Below are 19,385 nucleotides of genomic sequence, written 5' to 3'. Positions count from 1 at the left end.
TGCTGTTTCCAACGCATCAATTTCCAATGTTTGATTTTCATCCATATTCATCTGTGAAATCCTGTCATTACATTTATTTACAAATTCCAAAGCCTTGCTGTGAACGTTATCAAATGTTCTTGTCTGTTCCTTCAACTTTGTTGTAGCTGAATCTACCAAACACCATGCAGTAAACATATCTAAACCACTTGTCTGTAGATAACTTGATAACAGGGTTGTAGTTTCAAATATATACAAGTAAGTAAATGCTGTCAATATGGTTTCAAACTTTAGAAGACTTTGAAGTAAAACATTTGCTTCATGGTTTGTTTTTGCATCAAACTTTTCTGAATCTTGTATCATTGATAAGCATGTCAATAGATTTACGAAAGTACTGGCAGCGGCATCATCAAAACGTCCAAATATAGTTGTTGCTGCATTGGATTTTCCTGACCATCTGGTCGCACCAATTAGCTTTAATCGTTTCATTTTTTCTTGTCCTAGATGTTTTCCAACAACTTCTATCCATACAGCCATTCTCTTGTATGATGCTTTCACAAAAGGTGCTATATTCTGGAGCAAATTGAAAAAAGAAACTGCAGGCACACAACATTTTGTTGTTTCAGTTATCACCAAATTAAAGACATGGGCATAGCACCATATATGAACATGTTGATCAGCCACATCAGCAATTTTACTTTGTAAAACATTATACTGGCCATGGTAGCTTGCAGCGCCATCTGTGCTATCAGATAAACATTTTTGAGGGTCAATTTTAAGATGCTGTAATTTTTCAATCAATAGATCAAAAAGCCCCTGTCCTGTACCATCATTACTTGGCACAACTGGAAGTAGTCGCTCACAGATAATACCTTTAAGCACATATCGAATAATAATGCTAAACTGATCGATGGATGAATTATCTTGTGTTGAATCAACCTGAATAGAAGAATATTTTGCTTGAGAAACTTCATGACTAATTCTTTCTTGTATCATATTCTTCATAATTTTGATTAACATGTTCATAGTTGTTTTACTCAGGTATGCAACAAGTCCACCACGGCCTTTACTTTGAGCCTTTCCTTGTTGCTCTAATCGTTTGATTCTTTGTTTAGACTTGTTTTGCACTGTAGAAATGTGAGCTGCCATAATGGGGTCATATTTTGCCATCAACTGCACTGTAGCTAAAAAGTTGCCATGATTCAGAACCTCATTATCTAGAGTGTAGGCCGATTCATTTCTGTGACCTCGAAAAGGAAGTGCTTGCTTGCCTAACATCTTTATGATGTCTATAATTCTCATGACAATACTTCTCTGCTTCAATACTTCTTCTTTCCTTTTAATTAGTGATGCTGCAAAAATTCTATCTAAGGTGCCATCATTAACCACACTGATATATTGCTGAGCATTTCTGACATGTGTTTGTTGTCGATTCATGTAAAGTCAAGCTCTGACTAATACGCCTGTAGTCACTAAAGCCACGTACAAAGGGTGATGGATTACAAGTGTTGGGAAACTCAAAGGCTAAGCAGTATGAACAATATAAGCATCTATTTTCTTTGTTATATGTTAGCCATTTTCTTGGGACTGAGTCATTCATAATTTTCCTCTCATACAAACGAGCATCAAATGGCAGATCATCAAGTGGCTGAAGTGGATGTTCAGCAAAAAACTGTTTTAGCTTTGCTCGTGATGGATATTGGAAGATTCCAGTAATTGATCTTTCATTTTCTTGCGTAGGTTCATTTACAGGATGTGCTTCAGAAACCAAGTCATTTATGCTTGAGGGAATATCTGATTCCCTGTCACTAGTTGAAGCTATGTGTTCAGATGTTGCAACTACAGGCAATACAGATACCGGAACAAGGAAGCCAGAAGAAATATTGGGCCTGGGTTGATTAGTAATGGATGCACTTGTATTTGTCTCTACATTCAAAGTAGCTCTTCTCTGTTCTTGTAACTCGCATGTCATTGCATCATCACCATGAGCATTGTTTCTTGCTTCTTGATTATTTGTTGCAGAACTGGATATTGATGTGGATTGTGCTTGTGGTATTATAAACTCTGTAATAGGCCTGCATCGCTTGGCTGATTCCTTCCTTTCTGCTTCTTTTTGTTCTTTGCGTTTTAGTGACCCAGATTTATGCTTTTTCTTTTCCATGCTGGTAGGGGTAATATTCCTGAAATAAAAACATAATTAAAAATAGCCCACATTGGGAAAAATTAATATTGATGATTGCAAGAATAACTTGAAGGAATGCCAGATAAGCTCCTACTTGATAAAAAAATATAAAATAACTTACTTACACTTCAATGGGCTATGTTCATTAGTCAATACTACTGTGGCCTATGCAGCTTCAGAAGAGGAGACAATCCACTGTCCAGTGTTCACACCAGCAAGCAACTGAGACAACTGTTGAAACTTAGAAGTTTCTATACTAAGACATTAAGAATGGTCCCACGACCAAAGTTAACATGTCCAGTTTGATACCAGTGTTTTTTGAAGAAATATTTATTAATTTCAATTGTATTGCGACTCCTAGTAAAGTGGGGCTGGAATTGACTGTGTATTAACCCTGGGGGGAGGGGGGGGGGGGGGGTCGAAATACTGTGGCACGGTAAACTTCTTATAATATGAAGTCTGGATGTGGCATTCTTTCAACTATTACCTGGAATTTTGATTACTTTTTGAGGTTCAGTCTCCACGGAGGTCGTATCGCTGCTCATAATTCCTTAGTAACCAAGGTTTGATAAGGTTAACACATTTCTTTTCAATTCAATCCCTCTACAAATAAGCACTTACACTCACATTTATTTTAAAGGCCTTATAAGCTGTGCCACTGCTTTTAGCGATCTAGATCCTTTTGCTCCAGTATCCAGTATCCACTGTGCTGCAGAGAGTAGTTCAGGTTTGGGAGGGGAGGCATAGTTTCTCTCCAGCATGGAGTAGATGTCCTTAACCCTAGCATCGGGCAGACAACACAGCCTTGGGAATTAATGTTCTTGGTTGCAGAGAACAACATCTCTACCCCTAACTATACTGCCCACCTACTACAACAACATTCCTTTTTATGCCTCCCCTCCCAAACCTGAACTACTCTCTGCAGCACAGTGCTGAGGTCAGTTAGCTTATCCACCCAGTAGTCTCTGTTTTTATCCACACAAACTGCAAGAATCTCAAAGTTGTTGGGCAATTGCAGGGGCTGAGTCTCTTCCATTCTTGAAAATATGAACCTAAAAAGGATACTGGAGCAAAAGGATCTAGATCGCTAAAAGCAGTGGCACAGCTTATAAGGCCTTTAAAATAAATTTGAGTGTAAGTGCTTATTTGTAGAGGGATAGAATTGAAAAGAAAGGGGCAGCAGGGTAGCATGGTGGTTAGCATAAATGCTTCACAGCTCCAGGGTCCCAGGTTCGATTCCCGGCTGGGTCACTGTCTGTGTGGAGTCTGCACGTCCTCCCCCTGTGTGCGTGGGTTTCCTCCGGGTGCTCCGGTTTCCTCCCACAGTCCAAAGATGTGCGGGTTAGGTGGATTGGCTATGCTAAATTGCCCGTAGTGTCCTAATTAAAGTAAGGTTAAGAGGGGGTTGTTGGGTACGGGTATAGGGTGGATACGTGGGTTTGAGTAGGGTGATCATGGCTCGGCACAACATTGAGGGCCGAAGGGCCTGTTCTGTGCTGTACTGTTCTATGTTCTATGTTCTATGTTAACCTTATCAAACACTGGTTATACCGCACTTGCAGTACTGTGGACAGTTTTGGTTGTCATATTAGAAAAAGAATAAAGAGGCACTGGAGATGGTGCAAAAAGAGTCACAAAGGTGATTCCAAAATCAAGATGCTATGCTACCAGGAAAGTATGAAGAGGCTCGGTCTTATTTCGCTTGAAAAAAGAAGGTTGAGGGGTGACCTTTTGGAGGTCTTTAAAATTATGAAAAGCTTTAATGGCAGACAGGGGACCTGACTTTAACCCATTCAGAACCCACTAAATTGAACAGAGTTGAGATTTGGCCTGGAGTATTTTAATTTGTAGGGAATAGCAAAATTAGAAGTCATCAATATATGATGACCACCAAACCGAATAGGCAAGTCAGAAGAAAGTTCCTTACCCAGAAAATGTTAGAATGTGGTACTTGCAGCCATAGAGTAGTTGAAGTGAATAACATAGGTGCATTATAAAGGGAACTAAATAAACATGAGACAGGAATAGAGAATATGCTGTTAGAGTTAGATGAAGAATCTACAAGGAAGATTGAGCGGAGTATAACATCAGCGTGGATTGCTTGTGCTGAATGGCCTGTTTCCATGAACATAAGAAATAAGATCTGGAGTTGACCATTGGTGGAAAGAATACGATTTAAAGTAATTGACAGACGAAGCAATGGTGACATGAAGAAAACTTTTTTTTAGTGAATAGATATGCACAATCTACGCAGAGACAGGTTTAATCATAGCATTCGTAGGGAATTGGATCATGACCTGAAATGGAAATAAATTGTAGGGCTAAGGGAAGCGGCGCCGGGTGAATTGTTCTTGCAAAGAGCACGAATGGAGAACGCGGGCCGAATAGCCTCATTCTGTGTTGATTATACATAACCGGCTCACCTGAGCTGGTGAAATTAACTGAAAGATTTTATGCAAACAATGGACGTTTTAATGTTTTGTGTGTATTTCTGTGACTCCATGCTCTTCTCCGCTGTTTCAACAGAAAGCGAAGCAACAAATGCGCCAAATCGGCTGGCACCTTTCGCGGCAGCTCCGGCGACAAGAGACCCTATTGGCTGTTCGCAGGGGGCAGGTAAAGTCCTCTGCCAATTGGAATCGGACCCTTCGAAGTCCCCACGTCCCATTGGCTGTCTGCTCAGCCGCCATGGCCGCCTATTGGCCAGCGGCGGGGGATGAGAGGCGGGTGTTGGTGACGAGGCGCGCGGATTGGTCAGGCCGGATGGCGCGCGCGGATTGGTCAGGCCGGATGGCGCGCGCGGATTGGTCAGGCCGAATGGCGCGCTCCGATTGGCGGTTGGAAGGTCACTGCTCGTATTTTCCAAACGTCAAGCGCGTGATGGATGGCTGTTGGGTTGATGTCGACGTCGGAGCGGGGTAAACGCTGCGGATCTTTCCCATTAAGATGCAAGGCGAATAGAAGCGACAGCAGCTTGTGTGTTCGTGTGGGGGGGCCCGACGACGAAATCTCTCACCCCCCCCTCCCCCCCCGTGTTGGAAGCGACAAGCCCACCGTCTGGTAAGGAAGAAAAGTCCGGGAGCAATGTGAACGTTCAAAGGGTTGGATTGAAGTGCCCTCCCTCCCCGAGTGACCCTGAGGGCTCTCGCTGGATAATGCGCCCGCTGGAGGAGGTGGCAGCCGTGGGCCAGCGTGTGCTTTGCGGATATCCCTGAAGCAGATACTCCGATGTTTCGGGCAGGCCTAGGAAGCACAGCACAGGAATTAATCTCCCGTTTTTTCCTTTATTAACGTGTTGGGGTTTGTGCTTGTGTGTGTGTATTTGGGGGGGGGGGGGGGGGGGAGAGGAGGCGGGGAGGTTATTGTTGTAGTGTCCACGAAGAGTCTACAAGTGTTTGAATTTTGTTACCAGTTCGAGATTTAAATACTGCGGATTAAACCGATCTGGTACAAAAGTGAAGGGGAGAGCAGTCATTTATTTTGCAGGGTATAAATCCTGGACTTTACAGCACTGCTACTGCGTTTTGATTACAGATGGATCTGGCTCTGCTTTAACTGACGAGCGTTTCTGTACATTTGTATTCCTGTGCATTTGTAAAAAACTGCTTTGCACATTCCGAAGACACGTAGGTTTCACAAGGCATTTCTCAAGTGTAGATTTGATGAACTCCTAGTGAGAATGAGGGGATCTGTTGCCCTCTTTTCCTCCCTTCAACAATGCGTCGCAGAATCCTGCTATAAAAGTTTTATCATTATTCATCTCTGGCTTCTGTTCTAAACCGCAAACAATGACAGCGATTAAATATTCCAGCACGCTTTTTGGATCAAAACAAATGTGTGATCAGTTGTTGGTTTAATACTTATTTCCTCCTTGCTCTGTCCAGGGAAGAATTCTATCTCTCAACAGTTTTGTTCATAACTGTTATTAATTATGGGAACGGGATTTGAGTAAAGCTGGGGGTTTATCGCGTATGTTTGGTGCTTTTTCTTTTACTTAAGATAAATAGCTCTTGTCACCAAAATGGGATAAAGCTGCAACATATTGAGTGGCCCATGTCAGATCTCGCTTTTTGATTGCTAACTATATTGTAATTTTCAAAAGCGAAGTTAGTTTGTCCGATGTATTGATGTAAAGAAACGAAAAGCTTTAGATAAATAGGCACCAGAATGGGCTCTTGCCTTTGCTATGCCAGTTGCGTTTCTCAGTGCGATATATTTAATCTGTAAAACAAATCTGATTATTTCATGGAGAAAGCGAGATGAATATATCTCTGCAATGTACCATGAATGTGTTATGCCGCTTCTTTTGTAGTGTTAAGAAATTAAGTTCGTAATTTAATAAGGATGAAAGATTTGGTCTTAAAATATTAAAGAGTGAGGTGGGCGGTTGTGTTTATGAATAAGTGCCTGGAGAGTTGGTTTATTTCACTGGTATAGAGAAGGTTAAGTTTAAAAACTTAGAATTTTAAATTGAAGATTTTAAGGTAAATATGTGATTATTAATAGAAGGAAAAGCAGTCAGATCATTTTCTTTCGCAAGGTTATAACGATATTTTACGAAAAACTATTGTGGCAGAGACTATAACATTTTATCGAGAATTGTACAAAGTGTATGGAAAAGATATGGGGAAAGAAATTTTGCATTGCATTGTCTTTCGCCACCTCAGGGCATGTTAAAGTACTTTTCATGTTTGGTGGTGTTAGTTGAGGTGCACGTATTGGCCAGGATGCTCATGGTTCTTCCTCTTCAAATAGTACCATGGGATTTTCTGTGACCACCTGCATGTTGAAGATGGGCCTCGATTTACTGTTTAATTTGAGCAGTCCCTCCAAGAATGCAACACCCCAGTGCTAGATTGTCAGCCTAGATTATGGGTTTGAGTCTTTACAATACGACTTGACCTTGTGACTGAGGTGAGCGTGCTACTGCTGAGCCAAGGCTGTCACCAAAGGAAAACAAGAGTAGAGTAGATGGTTGCAGTTAAAGAACTTTTGCTTGTTTGTGCTTAAGATTTAGATTCCATGATTTTTTTGAATAAGCAAATAACTTTTTTTTAAAATGAGTAGATTTGAAGTTGTTAATTGAAATTCTGAATTTAGGAAAGTACATGCAAACAAGGGATTGGAGACCGCTTTGAAGAAACCAACATTCTTGATATTTACTGCACTAGTTTATACAAAGATAACTTGGGTGGGTTTCCTCCGGGTGCTCCGGTTTCCTCCCACAGTCCAAAGATGTGCAGGTTAGGTGGATTGGCCATGATAAATTGCCCTTAGTGTCCAAAATTGTCCTGAGTGTTGGGTGGGGTTACTGGGTTATGGGGATAGGGTGGGGGTGTGGGCTTGGGTAGGGTGCCCTTTCCAAGAGCCGGTGCAGACCTCAATGGGCCGAATGGCTCCTTCTGCACTGTAAATTCTATAATTCTATGAACTTGAGGACATTCTCCTGCAGAAGTTTTCAAGGCAAATTAAATGACAACTTAATGTGTAGCACTACTGAGCTGAATGGCATTCCTCAGTCTTTGTAAGCATTCACGGTGCGATAAGTACAACGATTAAAATATGTGGTGCAGGGTCAATGATAGAGATTAAGTTTTAAAAAAATATATTTTTATTCAAATTTTCAACATTTTTACAAAAAATAAGGACAAACTTCTGTCTCTATTTTATAGAACGTAGAACAGTACAGCACAGTACAGGCTTCAGCCCACAATGTTGTGCCGACCATTTATCCTAATCTAAGATCAACCTAACCTACACCCCTTCAATTTACTGCTGTCCATGTGCCTGTCTAAGAGTCGCTTGAATGTCCCGAATGACTGACTCCACCACCTCTGCTGGCAGTGCATTCCACACACCCACCACTCTGTGTAAAAGAACCAACCTCTGACATCTCCCCTGTACCTTCCTCCAATCACCTTAAAATTATGCCATTTCTACTCTATCCATGCCTCTCATCACCTTGTACACCTCTATCAAGTCACCTCTCTGCCTTCGCTCTAGTGAGAAAAGCCCTAGCTCCCTCAACCTTCAGTCCAGGCAGCATCCTGGTAAATCTCATCTGTACCCTCTCCAAAGCATCCACATCCTTCCTATAATGAGGCGACCGGAACTGGACACAATATTCCAAGTGTGGTCTAACTAGAGTTTTATAAAGCTGCAGCAAAACCTCGCGGCTCTTAAACTCAATCCTCCTGTTAATGAAAGCCAACACACCATACACCTTCTTAACAATCCTATCAACCTGGGTGGCAACTTTGAGGGATTTATGTATGTGGACCCCAAGATCCCTCTGTTCCTCCACACTTCCAAGAATCCTGCCTTTAACCCTGTATTCAGCATTCAAATTCGACCTCCCAAAATGAATCACTTCACATTTATCAAGGTTGAACTCCATCTGCCACTTCTCAGCTAGGCTCTGCATCCTGTCAACAGGGCCGGCTCAAGGTACCGGCAACTCGGGCAGTCGCCCGGGGCGCCATGTGCTAGGGGGCGCCATCAAGGAGTGCGGGTCCCGCGCATGCGCAGTTGGGCCGGTGCCAACCAGCGCATGCGCGGTGGCCGCCCTCCCTCAGGCCGTCCCGCACAAACATGGCGAATGGATCCAGGCTCGCCGGTGGTCACTCGGGCCCCCTCCGCCTCCCCCCCTCCGGCCCCCCCCTCCCCCCCCCTCCGGCCCCCCTCCCTGTATCCCATGTCCCCTAACTTTCTGAATGAGCCTACCATGGGGAACCTTATCAAATGCCTTGCTGAAATCCATATATACCACATCCACTGCCCGACCTTCATTAATGTGTCTCGTCACATCCTCAAAGAATTCAATGAGGCTTGTGAGGCATGGCCTGCCCCTCACAAAGCCATGCTGACTATCTTTAATCAAACTATGTTTTTTGAAATAATCATAATTCCTATCTCTCAGAATCCTTTCCAATATTTTGCTCACCATGGACGTAAGACTGATGGGTCTGTAATTCTCCCCCCCTTCCACACCCCCTATCCTTTGACAGGAACCAGATTCCCAAAGTGTAAAATAAACAAACTCCATCTCTATAGAACCCCTCGTCTGCCTGTCTCACAGCAAGTTTCACCTTCTCCAAGTACAGGAACTCGATTAGTACCCCAGCCACGCCAAGGCACGGGGTGGTGAGAAACTGATCTCAACCCCAACAGAGCCTGTCTGCGACCGATCAACGAGGCTAAGGCATCTGCCCCCCCGCCTTTTTGCAACCCCGGCAGATCTGACACCCCGAATAAAGATTCAGGCTCCAAATCCACGTGTCGTACCACTGACATAGTGCTGAAAAACATCAGTCAAATTTCTCCAACTTCAGACAGGATCAGAACATATGAACATGATTAGTTAGGCCCCTCCCGCACTGCTTGCAGCTATCCACCCCCTCGAACAGCTGGCTCATCCTTGCTTTCATTAAATGCACCCTTTAATGGAATCTACTCCAGCCTTGTGCACAAGGATGAGGTGTTAACCCTCCACAGCATCTCGCACCATAAACCCTCCTCCAATGGTATCCCAAGCTCCACCACCCACTTGGACTTAATCCTTTCCCTGGACACCTTATCTTTCTCCATAATCCTTCCATAAATTGCCGAAATGACTCCAGCCTTATCACTGGCAGCACCTGTTCTTTTTTTTATAAATGTTTTTTTTATTGAGTTTTCATATTTTATATCCAACAAATTACAAATTATTAGAGAGAGAAAAAGAAAAGAAAAAACGCAAAAATTAACATGTATATTTACAGGTAAGCATCTTCATAATAACAACTGTGGCCGCCCCCTTTAGCCGGCATACATATTTTACATTCCCCAATATGGCCGAGGCACATGTTTATAGGCATTTATTTACAGTTTGGTTTTGGGCCTTAGCTAGCCATCAAACCCCCATAACGAACCCGTAGCCCCCCGGCTACCTTCCCCCGATTCCCGTCCATTTTCCCCTGATTCTTGGCCACCCGGCTATTCTTCCTCTTGTACGTTGGCCACAAACAGGTCCCGGAACAATTGCATGAATGGCTCCCACGTTCTGTGGAAGCCGTCGTCTGACCCTCGGATGGCGAATTTGACTTTCTCCATTTGGAGAGATTCCGAGAGGTCGGACAGCCAGTCTGCAGCTCTGGGCGGTGCTGCTGACCGCCAGCCAAACAGGATTCTACGGCGGGCGATCAGGGAGGCAAAGGCAAGGGCGTCCGCCCTCCTCCCCAGGAATAGATCTGGCTGGTCTGAAACCCCGAAGACCGCCACTATCGGGCATGGCTCCACCCTCACCCCCACCACTTTGGACATAGCCTCGAAGAAGGCTGTCCAGTACTCCACAAGTCTGGGGCAAGACCAGAACATGTGGGTGTGGTTGGCCGGGCCTCTTTGGCACCGTTCACATCTGTCTCCACCTCCGGGAAGAACCTACTCATACGGTTTCTTGTTAAGTGGGCTCTATGTACCACTTTTAGTTGCGTCAGGCTTGAGCCTTGCGCACGTGGAGGTGGAGTTGACCCTATGCAGTGCATCGCTCCAGAGTCCCCCCCTAATCTCATCCCCAGGTCCGTCCTCCCATTTCATTCTTGTTGCGTCTAGTACGGTATCGTCCCTTTCTACCAGTCGGTCATACATGTCGCTACAGTTCCCTTTCTCTAGGATACTAGCGTCCAGTAGGTCTTCCAGTAGTGTCTGTCGTGGCGGTTGTGGGTACGTCCTTGTCTCCTTTCGTAGGAAGTTTTTGAGCTGCAGGTACCGTACCTGTTCTAACAACAAAGAGGACGTTGCCATTGGGAAGCTCTGGAAGACTTTTCTTGCGAAGTCCCCCCCCCCCCCCCCCCCCCCCCCCCCCCACACACACACAGACACACACACACCTCCAAGCTTGCAAACTACTGCTCCAAGAACAAATCCTTCCTCTGCTTCACCCCTCTCTCCTCCCATCCCTGGAACCTTTCATCCATCCTCCCCGGCTCAAATCCACGGATTTCCTCTTGTAGGCATCCCACCTTGAGCCTGCCCTCAACTTAAAAGTGCTCCTGGAATTGCCTCCAAGTATTCAGCGTGGCTGCCACCGCAGGACTACCTGAATACTTCCCCGGGCGAATGGTAGCGGCATCGTAGCCAACGCCTGCAACCCAGACCATTTACGGGAATCCACCTCCATCCGCACCCATAAGGCCTCCATCGCCCTGCCCTTGTTTGCATTTGCCGCCCAGTAATAGTATAGCAAATTCGGAAGGGCCAAACCCCCCCTCCTCCCAAAAACCGGACTGCCATCCCCTTTGGAGCACACCTTCCATGCCCACACAAATGACACGAGAGAGATTAAGTTGAGTAGTAAAATTAACCAGAGTCTTGGGATATCCAATTTTACATTTTGCTCTGGAATTTCTGAAGAATCTGTCTCTTCCACCCTTCTATATTGACAATATTATCCAAAAACATGGGGTCAGGTTCTACATGTATGTTAATACCCAGCTCTACTTCTCACCATCTGTCTTTTCAAGAAAAAAACATTTAGATTACCCAATTCTTTTTCTTTTCCAATTAAGGAGCAATTTAGCTTGGCCAATCCACCTTCCATGCACATCTTTGGATTTTGGGCGTGAGACCCATGCAGACATGGGGAGAATGTGCAAACTCCTCACAGACAGGGGCCGGGATCGAACCCGGGTTCCTGGCGTGGTGAGGCAGCAGTGCTAACCACTGCGACACCATACCGCTCTCCTCCATCTATCTTGACCCCCACTGGCTCTTAGTCCTGGATGGATGGCAGTTTTCTCTACTTAAACATTGAAAACTGAATCCATTGTCTTTGGTCCTCATCAGAAACTCTGTAAATTCGTCTAAGTCAGCGTCCCACTCGAGTCCCTTGTCTCGTGTTCGATTTATACTGTTTGGAACCTCGGCATTCCAGTTGACCCTGAATTGAACTACTGACCCAATGTGACATAAAAGATAATGACCCCATATTTCACCGCATAACACTGCCTCCCTCCTGCTGCTGAAAATTTGAATCCATGCTTTTGTCCCCTCTGGCCTCTACTATTACAGCGCTTTCTTGGCTAGTCTCCCATCATCATTCACCCCGCACAAACTGCAGCTCATCCAAAACCCTGCATCTTGAGGTGCACCAGATCTCACTCACTGAGCAATTCTGTACTTGCACTTCATTGCCTGAAATTTTAAATCCTCCTTGTGTTGAAATTCTTTAATGGTCTCATGCCTGCCTCCCTATTTTATAATCTCCTGCAACCCCACAGCCATCATCCCCAAGCTCCTAGGCTGTTGTACAATTGATTCCTCCATGCCATAATTGGAGGCTGTAATTCCAGCAGTCCATGTCTTAGTGTTGCTGAATACACCATACAATCTTTCACAAAAGCCATCTTTTGACCAAGCTTTTTGTCAGCATTCTTAATATCTGCTCTGATCAGTGCGCATTTCTGTGTGATTAAGATTTCATTAGGTGTTGTTCTTCAATATAAATACAATTTTAGGCAATCATGTAAATAATTGATGCATTGAAACTCTGCAGAAACATTTGTATTTAGTTTTTAAAAAAAGATAAAATTTTTCTGTGGTTGGATTATTGACACCAAAATAGATTGAAAACTCATGAAAATGAAAGCAGAGATGTTTGAAAGTAAGCTGTATTGCTTTCCGAAGGGCCAGAGTTGTAACTTCTGATCTTGCACGTCTTCCAGTAAGGGATTGACGATAACTGTAGCAAAACTTCCATGTAGGGCATGTTAATTATCAGTATATCTTGTTTTGCTTAAGGTAGAGTTTAGTCTGCATTTGAAAAGGATGGCAGGGCAATAATGCAGAACACCTGCACCATTTTTTGCTGTGAGGGAAATGATACATTTGAAATCGCTGCTAGTGGTTAAAGGTAACTGGAAATTGACCAGAACTACTGTTGTGACTTCAGTACAAAGTCCTGATTTTACATGAATTGTCCCATTTTGTTGGGCATATAGGCTGCAAATCAATTATTATAACACAAGTTGGCTGGGGAATGCTTCCACAGAGATGTTTTTCTTCCAACATAGACATTTCTATTCTGCAATCCACTGGGCTGCTTATGCTTGTCTGATGGTACATATAATACTTTCTGTTATCGTGTATTGAGGAATGCAGACAGGACTGTGACATTTGATGGAGATTTTATGATTATTTCATAGAAATTGGTGATTAGGAAACACAATTCTCTGGTTATATCTTCCTTTACATTTTAAAAATTGATTAGGCTCCATATCCCAATTATTTATAGACCATAATGTAGATGTGAAACCACTTGTGGGTATTTTAAGAATAACAAGTTGCAAATTGAACTATTGTAGTGAAGTTGGAAGTTTCTTGAGAATATTCATTTTCTTGTTTATACAGCAATTGTCATCTCTTTGATTTGCATTCACTGCATGTCTCCAGCGCAGCCTAAAAATGATTGAGTGGTGCACAAGGCAGACTTTCATTTGTTCCGATAGCTAGTATTTCCTGAAACAGGTCATTAGCCTGCTGAAAGAGGCATATAATTAAGGGGTGGCACTCCAAATCAAGGCTGACCAGAAGTGCCTCCTGATCGTTCCGCCTGCCATTGGCATGTGTTGGAAGTATTCTGCAGGTTGATACTCAACCTGTTCGCTGTTTTATGAATGCACCTTTCTTGGCCATAAAATTCTGGAATTCAGAATGTTCAAATTACCAAGCAGCGCATCTTTTGGGACTTGTTGGAGGAAACCCACGCAGACACTGGGAGAAAGCGCAGACTCCACACAGACAGTGACCCAAGCCGGGAATCAAACCTTGGACCCTGAAGTTGGAACCCACAGTGCTACCCACTGTGCTATTACCACCCTTTCAGACAGTCAATTTCAGATGTCTACCACCCTCTGGGTGGAAAAGCTTGTTCTTTGACTCCCCATTAAAGCTCCCATTGCCTATCCTAAATCTAAGCTTCCAGGTTATAGATTGCTCAAATAAGCAGAATAGGGCATTCCTATCTGCAACCCATCTAATTTGTACACTTTAATTAGATCTCCCCTCAGCCTCTATGCCAAAGAAAATAACCCAGCCTATCTTTCCTCATAATTAAAGTTCGCCAATCCGGGTAATATCTTTATAATTCTCCTCTGAGCCTGCTCTAGTGGGGGACTGGTTAGCAAAGTTGGCTGGGTGATTTGCGTGTCTATCAGATAAACCTCCAGCAGCTCAGAATTCGGTCCTCATTTGGCTGTGATAGACCTGGAGTCTGCCTCCGTGCCCTACCCACAGCAAAGTGCTGTGCTGCAGTGAATAATTGCCAAGGACCTGTCTTCAGGCAGCAAACTGAATCCTCTCTAGTGCAATCACATTTTTTCTCTAGAGCAGTGACTAGAATATAGCAGAATTTGTAGGCAGCACGGTAGCACAAGTGGCTAGCACCGTGGCTTCACAGTGCCAGAGTCCCAGGTTCGATTTCCCCAGTGGGTCACTGTGGGAGACTGCACGTTCTCTTTGTGTCTGCGTGGTTTCCTCCGGGTGTTCCGGTTTCCTCCCACAGTCCAAAGGCATGCAGGTTAGGTGGATTGGCCACGCTAAATTACCCTTCGTGTCCAAAAAAGTTAGGAGGAGTTATTGGGTTACGGGGATAAGGTGGAAGTGAGGGCTTAAGTGTGTCGGTGCAGACTTGATGGGCCGAGTGGTCGCCTTCTGCATTGTATATTCTATGTTTTTAAAAAAAATAAACATTTTATTGAGGTATTTTTGGTATTGTAACAACAACAAAATAAACAATGTACATGAAACTATAAACATAGTGCAAAAGCCGTCTCCCTTCCTTGCGAGTCCAACCTTTATTAACCCCCCCCCCCATGATTAATTTTCCGTGAAGAAGTTGGCGAATGGTTGCCGCCTCTGGGCGAACCCTAACAGTGACCCTCTCATGGCAAAATTAATTTTCTCCAGGCAGAGAAAGCCAGCCATGTCTGATAGCCAGGCCTCCGATTTCGGGGGCTTTGAGTCCCTCCGTGCTAGTAATATCCGCTTCTGGGCTACCATGGAAGCAAAGGCTAGAACGTCTGCCTCGTTCTCCTCCTGGATTCTCGGATACTGCGGCACCCCGAAAATTGCCACCTCTGGACTCGATGCCACCCTTGTTTTTAACACCGTGGACGTGACATCTGCAAACCCCTGCCAAAATCCCCTAAGCTTCGGACATGTCCAAGACGTGTGGACATGGCTCGTTGATCCTCCCGCACATTTTGCACACCTGTATTCCACCTCAAAGAATCTGCTTATCCGGGCCACTGTCATGTGAGCCCGATGAACGACCTTCAATTGTATCAGGCTGAGCCTGGCACATGTTGCAGACGCGTTGACTCTACGCAATGCGTCCGTCCATAGACCATCCTCTTTCTCTCTCCTCCCAGCTCCTCCTCCCACTTGCACTTCAGCTCCTCGGCTGCGTCTCCTCTGACCCCATAAGTTCCTTGTAAAGTCAGTGACGCTCCCTTCTCCTACCCACCCTCTGGAAACTACCCTGTCCTGAATCCCCCTTAGCGGTACGAGCGGGAAGGTTGACATCTATTTACGTAGGAAGTCCCGCACCTCCAGGTACCTGAATTTGATTCCCCACCCTAACCCAAACTTCTCCAGCGCCCTCGTACTCAAAAAGCTCCCCCCTATAAACATATCCCCATCCTCTCAATCCCCACTCTCCGCCATATCTGGAACCCCACATCCATACTTCCCAGGGTAAACCGGTGATTATTACAGATTGGGGACCAGACCGATGTTCCCACACATATCCTCCATTGCTCCCAGACTCTCAGGGCCGCCACCACAATGGGGCTGGTGGAGTACCGTGCCGGTGGGAATGGCAGAGGTGCAGTTACCAATGCCCCTAGACTGGTGCCTTTACATGAAGCCACCTCCATACGCTCCCATGCCGACCCCTCCCCACCACCCACTTCCTGATCATGGCTACATTCGCCACCCAGTAATAGTTACTAAAATTTGGCAGCGCCAGCCCGCCCTCTCCCCGACTCTGCTCAAGCATTAACTTCCTTACTCGCGGGGTCTTGCCCGCCCAAACGAAGCCAGTGATCACTTTATTTTTTTTTAAATGATATGTATTCAAATTTTTCAACAACAAATTTTCTGCCAACAATAAAATAAACAAGACATAGAGAAAACAGAAAGAACCCCCCCTCCCCAATACAAAACAATAAATTAATAACAAAAAAAGAAAGTAGCAAACATACAGTCGCAGAAACAAACCCCCTTAACAGACCCATAACCCCCCCCCCCCCACGGGTTGCTGCTGAGATTGACCACCCTCTAACACTCCGCCAGGAAATCAAGAAAAGGCTGCCACCGCCGGAAGAACCCTTGTACCGAACTTGACCCCCTCCAGTTTAATGAACCCGGCCATTTTGTTAATCCAGGATTCCAGGCTCGGGGGCTTCACGTCCCTCCACTGTAAAAGTATCCTATGCTGGTCTACTAGAGACTCAAAGGCCAGGATACCGGCCTCTCTCGCCTCCTGCACTCCCGGCTCCGATGCTACCCCAAAGATAGCGAGCCCCCAGCCCGGTTCCACCCTGGAACCGACACCTTGGACAAGGTCTCCGCCACCCCCTTCCAGAACCCCTCCAATGCCGGACACGCCCAGAACATGTGGGTGTGATTCGCCGGGCCTCCCGACACCTCCCACACCTGTCCTCTCCCCCAAAGAACCGGATCAGCTTGGCCCCAGTCATGTGCGCCATATGCAGCACCTTGAGCTGAATTAAGCTGAGCCGTGCGCAAGAAGAGGACGAATTCACCCTCCTCGGGGCGTCCGCCCATGCCTCCTCGTCGATCTCCTCCCCTAGCTCCTCCTCCCACTTCGCTTTCAGCTCCTCCACCGAGGCCTCACCCAGCTAATGAATCCCTCACCAAACCCAAATCTCCTCAACACTTCCCACAGGTAGCTCCACTCCACCCTATCGAAAGCTTTCTCCGCATCCATCGATGCTACTATTTCCACCTCCCCATCCGCCGACGACATCATCATGACATTAAGAAGCTGCCGCACATTAACATTCAGCTGCCTCCCCTTCACAAACCCCGTTTGGTCCTCATGGATAACCATCGGGACCACATCTTCCACCCTCCTGGACAGTATCTTAGCCAACGACTTTGCGCCCATGTTGAGGAGCGAGATCGGCCTGTAAGACCCGCACTGGAGGGGGTCCTTATCCCGCTTCAGGATCAGTGAGATTATTGCTCTAGACATCGTCGGGGGCAAAAAACCCCCCCCCCCCCCCCCCCCCCCCCCCCTCGCCTCATTCAGGGTCCTCACTAACAACGGGCCCAGTCTGAGAACTTCTTATAAAACTCTACCGGGAACCCATCAGGTCCCGGTGCTTTCCCTGTCTGCATGCTCCCCAGCGCCTCCATCAGCTCCTCCAACTCGATTGGGGCCCCCAGACCTTCCACCTGCTCCTCCTCCACTCTTGGGAACTCCAGCGTATCCAGAAAGCGGTCCATCCCACCCACCTCCCTAGGGGGCACTGACCGGTACAGCTTCTCGTAAAAGGATCTGAACACCCCATTAATGTCCCTACCACTCCGCACCAGGTTCCCCCCCTGCATCTGTGACTCCCCCTATCTCTCTCGCCACCTCCCACTTCCGGAGCTGGTGGGCCAGCATCCGACTTGCCTTCTCCCTGTACTCGTATACTGCCCCCTGAGCCCTCCTCCACTGTGCCTCCACCTTCCGGGTGGTCAGTATATCGAGCTCCGCTTGGAGACTGCGACGCTTCCTCAAAAGCCCCTCTTCCGGGACATCCGCATACCTCCTGTCCACCCTTGCCATTTCTTCCACCAACCTCTCCCTCTCAACCCTCTTCCCCCAACCTCTCCCTCTCAACCCTCTTCCCCCCTCTCCCTGTGCGCACGAATAGATATCAGCTCCCCTCTAACCACTGCCTTCAGTGCTTCCCAGACCACCCCAACTTGCACCTCCCAATTGTCATTAGCTTCCAAATACCCCTCTATGCACCTACGGACCCTCCCACATACTTCCTCCTCTGACAGAAGCCCCACATCTAACCTTCCACAGCGGGCGCTGATCTTTCCCCTCCCCCAGCTCCAGGTCCACCGAATGGGGAGCGTGGTCAGATATGACTATCGCCGAATACTCCGCCCCCACCACTCTCGGGATTAGGGCCCTGCTGAGGACAAAAAAAATCAATCCTGGAATAAGCCTTGTGGACATGGGAGAAAAAGGAAAACTCCCTACCTCCCGGCCTCAAAAACCTCCAAGGGTCTACCCCTCCCATCTGATCCATGAACCCCATCAGCCCTGAGGCCGCCGCCGGCCTCTTGCCCGTCTTAGACCGCGAACGATCCAGAGCTGGGTCCAACACAGTATTAAAATCCCCTCCCAAGATCAAGCCCGCCGTCTCGAGGTCCGGAATCCGGCTCAACATTCGCCGCATGAAACCCGCATCGTCCCAGTTGGGGGCGTACACATTAACCAGAACCACCCGCTCCCCTTGAAGCCTACCACTCACCATTACGTATCTACCACAGCTGTCCGCCACCACACTCGACGCCACAAATGACAATCTCTTGCCAACTAAAATCGCCACCCCTCGATTCTTCGCATCTAGCCCCGAGTGAAACACCTGTCCAACCCAGCCTCTTCTCAGCATCACCTGATCCGCCACCTTAAGGTGCGTCTCATGGAGCATAGCCATGTCCGCTCCCAGCCCCTTCAAATGCGCCAAGACCCGGGACCGCTTCACCGGTCCATTCAGCCCCCTCATGTTCCATGTGACCAGTCGAATCTGGGGGGGTCTTCCCCCTCCCTCTGTGCCGGTCAGCCATAGCTCTCCCTCGGCTCACCACGTGCCCGCAGAACCCCCCAGGCCCATTCCCCACGGTGGCAGACCCCCCTCCCAACCCCCCCAGCAGTTCCCCTTCGGCCCCTCCAGCAGCAACCTGGTTCCCCCCCCCCCCCCCCCCCCCCCCCAAAAGCTAGGGTCCCCCCTAGCTGCGTAATCCCTTCCACCGTACTTCCGTAAGTGTAACACAACCACCACTCCCCCCACCCAGTGCCGGTCCCGCCCACTGCGCCTCCAACGCGGGCAAAAGAAGGGCGTGTGACCCAGCGGGACCGTGAACAGCTCCCCAGCCCTCCACCAGTGAAAAACAAGAAAGTACCCGAATAAATAAATAACAGCCCCAAAAAGCAAAA

General features: G+C 46.7%; 1 protein-coding gene across 3 annotated transcripts in view; it reads left to right on the top strand.

The window, feature by feature from the left end:
* Positions 1 to 5,009: 5,009 nt before the first annotated feature.
* The window catches only part of LOC119964578 (zinc finger FYVE domain-containing protein 9-like), a 202,352-nt gene continuing 187,976 nt past the window's right edge, over positions 5,010 to 19,385 (top strand). For 2 of the 3 annotated variants that reach the window (XM_038794249.1, XM_038794247.1), the window contains exon 1: positions 5,010 to 5,221. The gene's annotated coding sequence lies outside the window, so the exon portion shown is untranslated. The remainder of the gene's footprint in view (positions 5,222 to 19,385) is intronic. The other variant, XM_038794252.1, reaches the window with a different exon arrangement.

Source organism: Scyliorhinus canicula, chromosome 4 (genome assembly GCF_902713615.1).
Source record: "Scyliorhinus canicula chromosome 4, sScyCan1.1, whole genome shotgun sequence".
Classification (NCBI taxonomy): domain Eukaryota; kingdom Metazoa; phylum Chordata; class Chondrichthyes; order Carcharhiniformes; family Scyliorhinidae; genus Scyliorhinus; species Scyliorhinus canicula.
Note: the sequence above shows the minus strand (reverse complement) of the source record. Positions and strands in the feature narration are given on the sequence as shown.